The 14,224-nt window shown below is 50.9% G+C and overlaps 1 long non-coding RNA gene and 2 other non-coding genes across 4 annotated transcripts; all 3 read left to right on the forward strand.

The window, feature by feature from the left end:
• Positions 1-426: 426 nt before the first annotated feature.
• Positions 427-4,328, forward strand: LOC146435703 (uncharacterized). 2 transcript variants are annotated; one of them, XR_014852360.1, is made up of 4 exons: positions 427-467; positions 1,031-1,142; positions 1,989-2,110; positions 4,043-4,328. It is a non-coding gene; the product is annotated as an uncharacterized LOC146435703 (long non-coding RNA). The 2 variants fall into 2 exon arrangements; XR_014852359.1 differs by lacking the exon at positions 427-467 and having other exon boundaries at positions 947-1,142; positions 4,043-4,323.
• Positions 4,329-8,536: 4,208 nt separating this feature from the next.
• Positions 8,537-8,726, forward strand: LOC146435704 (U2 spliceosomal RNA). Its single transcript, XR_014852956.1, has one exon. It is a non-coding gene; the product is annotated as a U2 spliceosomal RNA (small nuclear RNA).
• Positions 8,727-11,120: 2,394 nt separating this feature from the next.
• Positions 11,121-11,311, forward strand: LOC146435705 (U2 spliceosomal RNA). The gene has a single exon (XR_014852957.1). It is a non-coding gene; the product is annotated as a U2 spliceosomal RNA (small nuclear RNA).
• Positions 11,312-14,224: the final 2,913 nt, after the last annotated feature.

Genomic DNA, 14,224 nt, shown 5'->3' on the forward strand with positions numbered 1-14,224 from the left:
GCTGTTTGCGGCCAGCAGAAATGTCCCAAAAGCGCGAAATCCGACTTTTTAATTTCGATCCGGCCCCTATTTCGCACATGCGCAATGCACTGGACTACCAAAATGGCGTCGGCATCGTTCGCACATGCGCGCTTTTGCCGACTTCAAAAATGGCGGCCGCGGGGGTCTTTTCTGAGGGAATATACGTCTTATGTGCCGCCTGAACGAAATGCCGAGTCCGAGGGTGCCACCGCCGCATTTTCCGGGCTTTGCGGGCTTCTGCTGAAGCGTGCGGTGCTGTGGACGGCGCGGGGAGCTGGCGGGATCCGCCTGTGCCGGGGCGGGCACCGCCGCGGTCGATTATACGGCGGACACGCCCCCCCGCCCCCCTCGGCACCCCCCCCTCCCCCCCCGCGTCTCCCGGATCCTTAAACATGGCACTCGGCACGCAGCGGATGGCGGCGGCGGCGGCGGCGGCGGCGACACAGGTCGGGGCGGGGCCGCCGCGGGAGGGGGGGGCTGACTCGGCGGCCCCCAGCGCGGGGAGGGAGCGCGGCGAGGGAGCGCGGCGCCGCCGCCTCGGGGCCCCGCGGGACGCCGCTCCCCACGGACCGCACCCAAAATGGGGTGACGGCCGGCGGCGGGGGAGAACCGACAGGGGAGGGAACTTGCCACGCGGGACGGGGCCGCCCACGTGCCGCGAGCGACGCTTTTTTCCGACTACAAACACGCAAATACCCCAAAATTCACCTGCTTCGGAACGCGCGACCCCCTCTCCCTTTTAAAGCCCGACGCAAAACTGCGAACGACCGCCTCGGCTAACACCGCACACACAAATAACATATACTACTTACAAAATACACATACCTATACTCCAACATATTATTACATAGATTATACACTAGCAACCAGCTATATTGCTCTGAAGATTTATTTTTGCATACCCTTTTTTTCCTCTTCAGGACACTACATTCATGCCTGCAAAAAGAAAAAAAAATGTACAAACCCTTTCACATTGGGTCAATTAATATAATTTCTTTCTCTTCTTTAGCAAGTCAAACCACCTGCTTCTACAGCACTTCTGAACTCCATTCTGACTCTTGGCAAGAAATTCTTACGGGCCTGACATTGTGGCTACAGCTCTGTGATGATCCACGTGAAAGGTGGGTGCTTTCTTCAATTATCCTTTCTTCAATGCAACACTTCCTTTTTACTATCTATCTAGGTCATCTCCTTCATTTTCATAACTATATTTGGAAGGCACTGTGTACTGGGCATTGCCCATAAATGTCCACCCAGAAAGGTAGACAACAGCTTTGCTGCAAGGCAGATAATCTTTTCAATATTCCTGCAAGAGCTGGCTTGCCTGCATTTGGTAATTATGGAACATGCTTCAGCTACTCCAGCGACAACACGTGAACAATTACTTCTTACTGATAGTGAGGCTCAAAAACGACACTTCTGAAGCAACAATGCACTGCAGGCACCTGGACACATGTCCTTCCCTAAGGGAAAAAAACCTCAAAGTTCTTTCCCTCTTCCCTGGCTTGCTGGTACCAAGCACAGAAAACTGCACCTGAGGGAAGCTTGGAAGCCTGTATCCTCTGACATTTTGCACTTGGTTAGAGCTTTTTTTCATACCTCTGCATACTTCTGAAAATTACAGTTCCTCTTTTACAACATAGCCAATGTCCACACTTACCTAGAAAGAGGCACTGGGATTTGTTTTCTGTAAATTCATTCAGGAAACTCCTTGTTCTTTCTCTCTCTCCTTCATGGCCAGAGTTTCCCAAAGAATATTTAGCAGGGCCTTTTTGCTTTGATACCCTCTATTTCATTTCCATTTCATTCCCTAAATTATTTACATCCTGAAACTTTTTCTAGTACGTGGAAGAGCACGATCATAAATGGACAACAGAAAAATTGTAGAACTTCTCTAGCTCAAGATGTTGTTTTTCACTCTTTATCTATTTGCTCTTCCCATCTCATAGCTGTTCTTTTCCATGCAGCTTTAAGGGCCTGCAATTCTCACTGCTGCAGAAGGACTTGTGAACTGCTACTTCCCTACGTTGCTCATCAGAGCACGGAATCCAGTCAGAAGGTGCCGGTCCTTCGGTGCACAAACCTCCAGGTATGGCTAGAAAGAGTAGAAAAAATTCATTAAATACTTTCCCTTGGAAAACAGTTCCCATGCTTTGCAAATCTGGCTTCATACATAGAAATATTGGCACATCAAGTCTGTATCAATTTCAATACAGAACAGCATCGCTTTAAACTCTTGAAAACTTCAGGGTTTGGATGATGTTGCTACCACTTCCTACATTACAAATGTGGCTATGCGGATCTCAAAACTGGTACACATGTCTCCAAATATTTTATCTAATACTGGACAGTACATAAGGTGCTTAGCCTTATACCTGCACATGCTTATTACCTGTGTGCGAACTGCATACCACGTGCATAGCCTGCAGAAATACACTTCAGGATTAATTCTGATTCGTAAGGCTCCGTTACGTGAGCCTTACAGAACTGCACCTCATCAATTATCCATGTACAGAAATTTGGCTTTCAAATGGCCTAAGAGAAAAAAAAATAGTTTTGCTAACTCTTTCAATGCCATCTTAAAGGAATAACATAGCTCATGTTGATGAGGAAACAATAACTGCAATAACCATCCTCCCCTGTTCCCTGTATGACACACTGAAAGATGGTTCAGAAGGTTTACTTCAACCACTGTAGGAAATGCCACACAGCTCACATGGTGGCCGATTGTCAGCCTCTGTTCCACTCACTGTATCACTCGGCCAGATCAGAGAGAAGCAAGTAAAAAAAAAAGTTAAAAAAGTTTAAAAAATATTATCCCAAAGGGAACATTTGCAGGTGCTGGTTGTATAATTGTTCCATCTGAACGTGTGAGCGGCCCAGGCCACGCTTCTGATAGAACTGTTTGGTGTGGATGAACTCATGTCACTGTGACCAAAACATATGAGCAATACTTTGCTTCCCTTTATGCAATTAACACCTCTCTGGTCACCACAGTTCTGGTATTAGGTTAGCCTGAGATGCTGCCGTCTGACAGGGATCCTTCTCAAAACCTAGGGAGAAAACTCAGGTTTATATGTCAGCACCTTCACTGATGACTTCTTTACAATTCAGTGGCAAGACGTCCTTCATCTATTTTTCTTATTTGCCACGTAAGCCACACAAGATATTTATTCTTTGAAATAGGACTCTGACATCTCTTCCCTGAAAAGGTTTTCATCATTGCTCATAAGTGTGATCTCCCTCCCTCTTCCTGCTGATCAAACCTGGCTCAAACCACTGCCTCTTTTCAACAGCTAGGAAATCCTTGCACACACTGGGCACAACACACCCAGGAGTCCAAGGCCAGCCTCAGGCCTACCTCCTAGCAGCTCCTGTCTGGCACAAATCCTGACATTTGCACAACTTTACAATACAAAATCCCACATTTCCCCATGGGAACCTGGGGGCAACAATGGCTCTTTTCCACGGGAATGGCACATCACCACTCTCGTGTAAGATAGGCAGTTTGGAGGAATCCAAGTGCACACAGACCTCTGCTTCTTTACACCTTTCATCTCACAGGATTCCTGCAGCATGCACACTTTTCAGCTACAATACCACATTTGGAACCTGGCTGCAAACGGGGCCTCTTTTACACATGTAACAAACTTTTCCACCCTTCTGACCTGCACACCGTGGCAAATGCCTCCTCACATCGTAAAAACCATCTGACAACACTTCATAACAAGCCTCAAGATACACTAGATCGCCTCTGTGTTACCTCACTCCACTCAGTCAGGTTTTCTGGGAAAAAAAAGGACTGTTTGAACCTTTTACAAACCTGCTGTGGGACTAAGAACACCGAGCTATACTGAGAGCAATCATAACAATCCATTCTTTACATTCATTTCAATTATTCACTACCCACAACAACACCTGTAACTCCTGCTTCAGGACACCACATCTATAGAAATACTGCACCACTGATATTAAAGGAAGCGAGGACAATAACCACATCAAATCTCTTCTTCCCCCACAGCAATGACCGTGGCCACATCTCCTTCTCTCTACCTCGAGGACACGCTCTGGGGAGTACCTGACAGCATAAGAGCTCTCAAGAATCTTCACCACTGTCAAGACAGCCACTTGACCCCAATGAATGCAGGATCTCCTGCAAGGACTGATGCTGCCACCACTGCAGCTTCTCTGCTTCCACACAGGGAACCCGGCAGAGCACGGCCACGACACCCTCTGCACGCTGCAGCTGGCCACAGCAGGGCAGGGTGGAGAGGGAGGCAGCAGCACTTTGGGGAGGCGGCAAAGAAAAGCCAGGAAGAATGACCTCTGAGCCAGGACGAGGCCAAGGCCCGTGGTGGCAATGACAGCAGCGGTGGAACTCCCCAGCAGCAGTGGAACTCCCCAGGTAACCGGTGGCAGCAGATGCACCCACGATAATCAAAGCGCTCCGGCTAACTGACCTGGCGCCGGGTCACCCACGACCGTACCTCCAAAATGACCCGCTGTCACCACACCCTGCTGTCTAATTGCACCGGCACCGGATCACCCACGGCCATACCTGCAAACTGACCCACTGTCACCACACCCTGCCGTGTTTGCCAGCCTGGTGCTTTTTTCCATATCTAGAATGTGGAATTTCCGGACAAGGAGGTTGCTTTTTCAAAATTCTACAGGTGAGGACGCTCCAGTGCTTTTCCTCAACATGAAAATTACGGCTTTTGGATTTTCTTTATGCCCCTGACAATCTGCACGCTTTTGGATTCTGGCTGCGTCGGTCTGTGCGCTCTATGAAAAACATTCTACCGTTTGGACCTTCCGAGAAACGGAAATCTTCCAGGATTTATGAAGCGATACAACGAAACCTTTTCTCAAAACTGTATTCTTATTCCCACCCCCTAAACTTTTATATAATTACACTCATCTATTTACATTATATCTATTTGCACTTATTATAGAGAAAATACTTACAAATCCATTGACACTTATGGAACCTCTCCTAAGACACAAGCCACGTATTTACAATGTTCAGCTTGTACATTTTGACACTTCAATATCACATCAGACTTCTACGCTCTAACCGTACACATCTACTCATATCAAACCTCTCTTTACATTAATATCTAATATCTGATTAGACTTTGTACAGAACAGCTAATAGATCTCTTTATTCTTTTTTTACATTTTGTCCTATATATCATCCTGCCTTATAAGTTAAGCTCTTTCATTGGTTCATTTATATACACAACACTTGTGTTTGCACTTTAAAATCTTCTATCTGCTTTGGCCTTGCATGGACAAGCTTATGCAGGACACACATTACTCTCTCTGTCTCATCTGCATGGTGCCCCAAGGAAGATTTTACAAGATCATTGTCTCAAAGGAACAACAGAAAAATGGCAACACCTCCCTAGCTCAACATTTCTTTTTCCTCTTTTCCTAATTGCTCTTCCCATTTCACATGTTGCCTTTTTAATGCATGTTTAAAGGACTGCAATTACCACTGCTCCAGAAGAATTTGGGAAGTGCTGCTTCTCCCTCTGGCTCACCGTGGAACAAAATCCAGACGCGAGATGCCGCTCTGTAGCTGTAGAAAACCTCCGGGTATTCATACGAACAATACACTAAATAAATGAAATTCTGTGCCTTCAAAGAAATTCCCCATGTCTGGAAAATCTAACAAAATACATTAAAAAACTCTCCTAATCAAGTATGTATCCATTTCAATGCTGAACAGACACACTTTGAACTTTTAAAAACTTCTGCCTTTGGTGCTACCCCTTCTTACATTACAAAAATTGCAAATTCTGACCTCAAATCTGGGTTCTGGGGGACCATAGGCAACTACACCACGGCTGTCACCAGCCCAGATCCTACCTAGGCCCGTATGGGATACAGGTTCACCTTGGGGTTACACACAGCTGCTCTGCCAAAAATTCCTCCTGCAGGCACAAGATTACACGGCAGATGTTCTTAGGCACACCGTGAAAGGGGGAGCTTTCAATGGCACTCTGGGATGCAGGGGGCTGCATCACCCACTGCCCTCAATACCTCTCACTCATCCTTCCTTTCAGCTAACGGGCCACGGCCCCCCACCCTCTCCACAGCCCCCTACAGCCCCGTGGTGCCGAGTGCTGCCCTGGACAACACGACACCTGTCAGCTCTGGAGCCCAAATCCTGGTTTTGTAAGCCTGTGGTGGGACTCGGCAATAGGGACTGGGGGCTGCACCTCTCCTGGGGTGACCTTTGGCTCCACTAACCTTGTGTGGTGACAATTCACACGGTAGCCAGGACACTGCCCGTGTCACATGGGTTCACCCCCCATGCCGGTTAGGGCTCGCCGCTCCATACCCCACCTGTCCTGGACACGCTCTCACTCCCCCAGCGGAGGCACTACCCTGGGGCTCTGCACCCTGTACACATTTACCTGTATTTCTCTGACATCCCCTCCTATGCCACCGCCAGCAACCCGCCTTGGGACCGGGCTCTGTCTCCCACACCCTTCTCCCTTCTGCTGCTCCCCATGCCTCTCCCACAAATGTTTACTAATGCATTCTATTGCTGATCAAACAGAGAAATAATTAACACATTCACACTTTTCATTAGGAGTTTATTTATTAAAGGAATCATGGGGAGTAATAAGCAAAAATAAATCGCATCAGCCTGCACTTACCACGCAGTTTTTCCTTGCTTAATAAGGTGATGCTGAACTCTCTCAGCAGGACTAAAAAATCCAGCTCTCCGGTTTAATAAAAGCCACCTTAGACCCACTGGGCCCAAAACTGTAAGAAATGTCACACTTGTTTTATAGAGCTCTGCAACTAGTCACATTGGATACTGCTTTCGGGACTGCCACAATGACAGTCTTGCCATCCTGGGAAGCTCTGGCTCTGAAGAGCCTGCTTGCTGGCAGCTCCTGCAGCCAAAATTTATCCAGTATCTTCAGCACCACCTTCATGCCACCCTAGGCAGCTGAACCGGGACACCCAGGACATTCCAGGCAGAGGTCCCTGCAGAACCATAAAAATCGTTCAGTGCTTTGCAAAGCAAAGCTCAGAGGGATACAAGGCATTTTTCAGGAAAACCCACCAAAAACCCAGAAATTTTAGTGACCGAAGAACACGCTTTTTGGAATGCAACTGCAGCCCGGCTCGTACCGAACGCTACGCCTAGCCACACTTTTAAGGGTGTGGAAAATGCCTTCAAAAACAGGTTATCCCATGACCACCTCCCACTGACAGGATCCTTGGGGCAACTCTTAGATTTTTGCATGTTCAACTGACAATAGGAAAACGGGACAGGTGTTTGGGATTTCTCTGAGCACGGTCTAGCAGCTCACAATACCCTTTGGGCTTTTACTTTGGTATTTTTATAACCTGGGGTTTTAATTATTTTCTGACCTGTGCTTGTCATGGGCCTCAAGCATCCTATTCCAGCCTCTTGGCTTCATTTGCCGTCTTCCACCGCATTTATCCTCGCATGGAAACTGCTAAAAAGCACAAAACAATGACACACGCTTCACACTTCAAACGCAAATAAATTACAATTACGAAAAATCTCACTGCCACTTTTCTAAACTATTCATCACAGACCTTAGAAAAAGCAAAGGTGATCTGTCCCTGACAGGACCCCGCTGGGACACCCGAGCAGACTCAGCGGGGCGCGGGGAGGCAGGCGGCTTTGGGGACGATTCACAGACACGCTGCCGCTGCCCGCAGGGACACAAGCCGTACCACCGGCTGCGGCTCCGCTCCCGCCCGCCCCTGTGGCCGCAGTGCCTCCCCCGGCGCCTCCCCCGGCGCCTCCCCCGGCGCCTCCCCCGGCGCCTCCCCCGGCGCCTCCCCCGGCGCCTCCCCCGGCGCCTCCCCCGGCGCCTCCCCCGGCGCCTCCCCCGGCGCCTCCCCCGGCGCCTCCCCCGGCGCCTCCCCCGGCGCCCCCCCCGGCGCCTCCCCCGGCGCCTCCCCCGGCGCCTCCCCCGGCGCCTCCCCCGGCGCCTCCCCCGGCGCCTCCCCCGGCGCCTCCCCCGGCGCCTCCCCCGGCGCCTCCCCCGGCGCCTCCCCCGGCGCCTCCCCCGGCGCCTCCCCCGGCGCCTCCCCCCGCGCCTCCCCCGGCGCCTCCCCCGGCGCCTCCCCCGGCGCCTCCCCCGGCGCCTCCCCCGGCGCCTCCCCCGGCGCCTCCCCCGGCGCCTCCCCCGGCGCCTCCCCCGGCGCCTCCCCCGGCGCCTCCCCCGGCGCCTCCCCCGGCGCCTCCCCCGGCGCCCCCTCTTTGCCGGGGCGGAACCCGAATGCGGACGGGAGGGAGAGCCAGGGGTGGGGCTGTGCGGATTCAACAGTGACAGCACAAACGGGCTGCTCGGAAGGGTGGCTGTGAGATTTGCGGGCTTCCAGGGCTCTGTGCTTGTGAGGCGCGGGCAGGGGAGCGCGGAATGCAGCGTGGGAGGAGCTCGGGAACAACGCGAGGGCGGTGGGCGAGTCAGGGGCGAGAGCGGCTGGGGACCGCCTTTGGAATTCCCTGTGTATCGTTCCTCGCCTTTTTGGCTAAGATCAAGTGTAGTATCTATTCTTATCAGTTCAATATCTGATACGTCCTCGATGGGAGGACTTTATATTACAGGATTTTTGGGCTCGGGAGTCGGATCCGGAGCTTGCTCCCTCCGCTCCGCGCGTGGTCCGGGTATTGCGGTGCCTCCGGGAACGGTGCACCCCGCCGGGGACCTCTGGTCGGTTAAAAACACATTTAAACCCGAGTAAACGTGATTATCCGCACTTAAGGGTAAACCGCAGCTCTCCGGACCCCTGAGAAGCTGCCAAAGCTCGGGCGGCTGTGATTCTCTCCTCCCTTCTCCTCGCAGGGTGCGGCCAAATGGCGGCGCTTCCCCCGTGCTTTTGCGTGCTATTTGGGTTAAACTCCGGGATCTCGCCGCTTTCTGAGGGGGTTTCCGATTTATATCAGGGTAATGGAGGACATTAATGTCATTTAAATGAATCTGGGAGGGGATTTGGGGCAGTTTTGTCACATAAACACGTGAAGGAGGTGAGCAGCGGGGCGGGGGAGCCGCACGGCTTTCTTTTTGCAGCTCTTTGACCGCGGATGTTTCTACGATGCAAATAAAAATCTCAATTCTTTTTAAAAACACCGATTTTGTTTATTTGTAAAGTAAAAAAGGTGCAGAGCTTCATCACAGCCGCTTCGGCAGCGGCTTGGAGGTCCTGGGGTGACCTAGGCGATCCCGGAGTCCCCAAAGCCGGAAAATTCCCTAAAGCCCCTCCCGACCTTCCCCGGTTTCCTCAGGAATTTTGGGGGCGATGTGACAATTTTGGGGGATTTTCGGGCGTTCCCCGCGTCCTCCCCGGGATTTCCCCCCTCCCCTGCTCTTACCGCAGCCCCGAGGGTCCCTCTGCCGCCCCCGAAAGCCTCAAAAAGGGGCAAGAAATCCCCGATCCCCCCCGTCCCGAACCTGCCCGGCAGAGCGGCGTTGGCCCGAGCCGCGCCTCATGAGGGAATATGTAAATTAGAAGGGCATGGGCGGGGTTTGGGGGGCAGGAGTGGTTATGCAAATGAGAGAACGCCGGGAGGGAGTGGCTTCGTGTGAGTAAGGGGCGGGGTTATGCTAATTTGGATTACCTCATGCTCGAACGGCATCTTGGGAGAAAGGGGCGGGGTTATGCTAATTTGGATTACCTCATGCGCGAACGGCATCTTGGGAGAAAGGGGCGGGGTTATGCTAATTTGGATTACCTCATGCTCGAACGGCATCTTGGGAGAAAGGGGCGGGGTTATGCTAATTTAGATTACCTCATGCGCGAACGGCATCTTGGGAGAAAGGGGCGGGGTTATGCTAATTTGGATTACCTCATGCGCGAACGGCATCTTGGGAGAAAGGGGCGGGGTTATGCTAATTTTGATTACCTCATGCTCGAACGGCATCCTGGGAGAAAGGGGCGGGGTTATGCTAATTTTGATTACCTCATGCTCGAACGGCATCCTGGGAGAAAGGGGCGGGGTTATGCTAATTTAGATTACCTCATGCGCGAACGGCATCTTGGGAGAAAGGGGCGGGGTTATGCTAATTTAGATTACCTCATGCACGAACGGCATCTTGGGAGAAAGGGGCGGGGTTATGCTAATTTAAATTACCTCATGCGCGAACGGCATCTTGGGAGAAAGGGGCGGGGTTATGCTAATTTAGATTACCTCATGCGCGAACGGCATCTTGGGAGAAAGGGGCGGGGTTATGCTAATTTAGATTACCTAATGCACGAACGGCATCTTGGGAGAAAGGGGCGCGGTTATGCTAATTTATATTACCTCACGCGCGAATGGCCTCTTGGGGAAAATGGGCGGGGTTATGCAAACTAGCCGAAACGCGGCGCGAATTGCAGTCTCGGTAAAGGGGCGGGGTCATGCAAATTAAAGCACAATCCCGCATGAATGGCGTCTCGGGAAAAGAGGTCCGGCCATGCAAATTAGATCACTGCGCGCAGCGATCGGCGGCATCATGGCGGATGAAGATCGGTGAGGCAAACTCGATTCCTTAGCGGCGCGAATGGCATCTTGAGAGCTTTATTGGGGGATTTGCAGAGTTTAGGCCTCGGTGCGCGGGGGGCGCGGAGGGGAAATGGGGTTCCAAGCCTTTCCTGAGTCCCCGAAAAAAGGCCTTTTTTCCATTTTTCCCCACACAAATCCCCGCAGCTCCTCTCAGCCCCGGCTCGGCAAATCCAACCGCATGGTCCGAGCGGCCAAAAGCCCGAGCGCGGCACCTTCGCCGTGCCTCTGCCGGCCTGTCCGGCCCCGCTGGCCGCGCCGAGAATCCATGAAAAAACTCCTGCAGCTCCCGAGCCTTTCCGCCTCTCCCGGAGCTCCCAGCGCCTCGCGAGCTTCCCGCGCGGCCGGCCGGAGCGGCGGGATGATGCATATTAGAGACCCAGAGCACCGCCGTGATTTCGGGTCAGTGCTTCAGAAACATGTGCTGACAGTGCGGGAACACAGCGGGAAAGAGTCTCTAAATTGCTGGAAAGGAGGTGCGGGGCGGCGCGGGGGAGACAGCGAGGTGTGTGTTTGTCGAGCGGGGTGCCGCCGGGAGTGGGGGAAGGAAATTGTCATCGCCGCTCGGCCGTTTGGCTAAGATCGAGTGTAGTGTTTATAGTTATTTATTCGGTTTTGGGTACGTCCTTGGTGAGAGGACTTTATGTTAAGCGGGTATTTGAGCTCGGGAGTTGGGTCCAAAGCTTGCTCCCTCGGCTCCGCACATCGTCCCGGTATTGCGGTGCCTCCGGCAGCGGTGCATCCCCACCGGGGACCTTTCGACTACCAAACACAGACTAAATGCATTCGGAAACACTAAACATCACAAGTCTGTGGGTATTCCTCCCGCGAGTTCCTGGCAGGGGCTCGCTGTCAACCCGGAGCTCGCTCTCACGCCCGGTGCATCTTCCCGGCAAAACGGCGCACCCCGCACGGGGACATTACGGTAGTGAAAAAGCACAAGGAGAGAGCGGTTGCTTAACTGCTATGTATATTTGTCGCAATATCAGACGTTATTATGTGACAAAAGGTTTGTGGCGCTTCCGAAGGTGCCGCGAAGGCAGCGCTGTAGGTTGTGGATCCCGTCCGTCCTTCTGCCTCAGCGCCCGCAACATCTCGTGCCTTAGCCCCGCCTCTCCCAGGAGCTCTGTTGTAGGGCGCTAATAACGGGGAGATTAATAAGTAGGTTACAGTGAAAAGGGACAGCGCAAGTCTGTTTCTGCAGGTGCTACCGGAAATACCCGAATGGTGGAGAGAGCGAGAGTAAGTATGTCAATTCATAACGTATCTTTCTATTCTTTAGCAAGTCAAACCACCTGCTTCCACAGCACTTCTGAGCTTCATTCTCGCTGTTTACAGAAAACTCTTACAAGCCTGTCTGTGACTGACGTGATGGCTGCAGCGCCACGATGGTCCATATCAACAGTGGCTGCTTCTTTCAATTCTCTTTTTTCTGGTATACTTTCTTCTTACTAGATACTTAAGTAATCTCCTTCACTTGGGTAGCAGCATTCATAAGGCACTGGGTACTATACTGTGGCTTGGGAATAAATGGCCGGCCATAAAGGTAGTAAACAGCTTTGCTGCAAGACAGAAAATGTTTGCAACATCTAACAAAAAGGTGGTTTTAGCCTGTGGTTTTGTAATTATGGAACATGTTTCAGCTACTTCACATACAACACATGAAAAATTATTTATTGCTGAAACTCAAAAAGGCCAATACTTCTGCTGCGACAAACTGCGGCCACCTGGATATGTGTCCTTCCCTAAAAAACAAGAAATGGACAACAGAAAAATTGCAGGAGTTCCTTACCTCACGATGGTTTTTTTTTTCTCTTTTTCTTCCTACTCTTACCTTCTCATATCTCTTAGTTTTAATGCACATTGGAAAGACTGCAATTATCAGTACGGGGGAACGAATCCTGAAGTGCTGCTTCTCCCTCTGGCTTGTCGTGTCACAGAATGCACCCGGAAAATACCATTCTATAGCGTACAAAGTTCCAGGTATGGATACAAATAATAGAAAAACCTCATGAATTACTTTCCCCTACATAAGATTGCCCATGCTTGTAAAATCTGTAGGAATACATAGAAAAAATTGCAGATAAGGTCTGTATCAATTTCAATCCAGAACACCATCATTTTAAATTCTTTAAAAAATACAGGTTTGGATGATGGTGCTACCACTTCTTACATTACAAACTTTGGCAATACCGATCTCAAAACTGCTACACGTTTCTCCAAATATTTTCATAAATACTGGACAGTAAATAAGGTGTTAAGCTTTATACCTGAACTTAGTTATTACCTGTGTGTAGACTGCATAACGCACACGTGGCCTGCTGAAAAACGCTTCAGCGTTAAACCCGATTCGTGCGGCTACATTCTGAGAGCTGCCGTGAAGTGCACCTCCTAGAATAGGCATGTACAGAAATTTAGGTTTCGCTTGGCCTGCAAGAAAGAAGTCAAACCTTACTGGTTCTTTCAATGTCATCTGAAAGAAAGCACATCTGTCATTTTAAATACTGAAGGGTAACTGTCTTGACCTTCCTCCCCTGCACCCTCGGTGAGGCACTGCATGAGGCTTCGTAGGGTTTATGTCAGCCTTGGCACAAAATGCTGCATGGCTCATATGGTGGGTAACTTACAGTGTATGTTCCACGTGCTATTCCGCTTAGCCGAGTCACACAAAAGCGAGGAAGATGCTCTAAGGGGTTCTTGGGAGGTACTGGTTGTGTAATTGTTCATTCTGAATGGGTCAGCAGCCCACAGCATTATGGCCTGTGAGCAGAGATGACAGCATGTAGGCAAAGGCCTCCCGTTCCCCCCTGAGCTGGGGGAGAATGGGTACAAACCTGCTTCCTGCAAGCGTATCCTCTTGGCCTGCTGCATACTGAGGCTTGGACAACTTGGAGGGCAGCTGCAGGCTTTGGCTTCTGTGCATACACACCTCTCCCAGAAGGTGAGAGGACTTCATAATAACTTTGCGTGGATGTAATCAGCTGGCTGAAGGTCAGTGCAAAGTATCTGTCTTGAGGGAAATTTGTGGATGGAGTGACATAGGAATGTTTGGATGAGGAAGAATGAGGAGTGTGTGATGACCATCCCTGGAATGGAATTGGAACTCTGCAGAGAATGGAGTGCATGCACTGTTAGGCAGCCTTTGCTGTAGGCAAGTGTGAAGAAGCCCAGGAGATGGGAGCAATAAGGAAAGATTCCAAAGCGGTGAGAATGAGTAGAACATGTTAGAGTTGGTGGTTCCAGTGGGATGACATGTGCATGGGGTCAGGGATGGTGCACCTGTGTGAGAAATGGTATAATACTGTGAAAGTGTCATGGGCAGGCATTGCTGAGCAGGCCTGAAGCCCTCCCCTGTGTCAGGACTTAAGCAGGCAGCTGGTGGGTAGGAAGCCAAGGAAAAGACGGCGTCAGGCACTCGGACTAGCACATGTGCGGAGCTGTTCAGAAATGACTGACATGTATGTTGTGTTCTCTTACAGATGGTGGTGTTTGGCTGCTGCTGGAGTTGCCAGTCGCCGCGAGGATATTGTGGTGATGTGGCATGCGTAGAGAAGAGAAAGATGGCATCTGTTCCGTTCCAAAAGATGTTGGAAACAAAATGACATGAAAGGCTACTGAAGGAAAATTGTTGTGACTGACTGCTACTGTTGGAAAATATAT

This window comes from Lichenostomus cassidix, chromosome 5 (genome assembly GCF_008360975.1).
Source record: "Lichenostomus cassidix isolate B80296 chromosome 5, HeHo_3.0, whole genome shotgun sequence".
NCBI lineage: Eukaryota > Metazoa > Chordata > Aves > Passeriformes > Meliphagidae > Lichenostomus > Lichenostomus cassidix.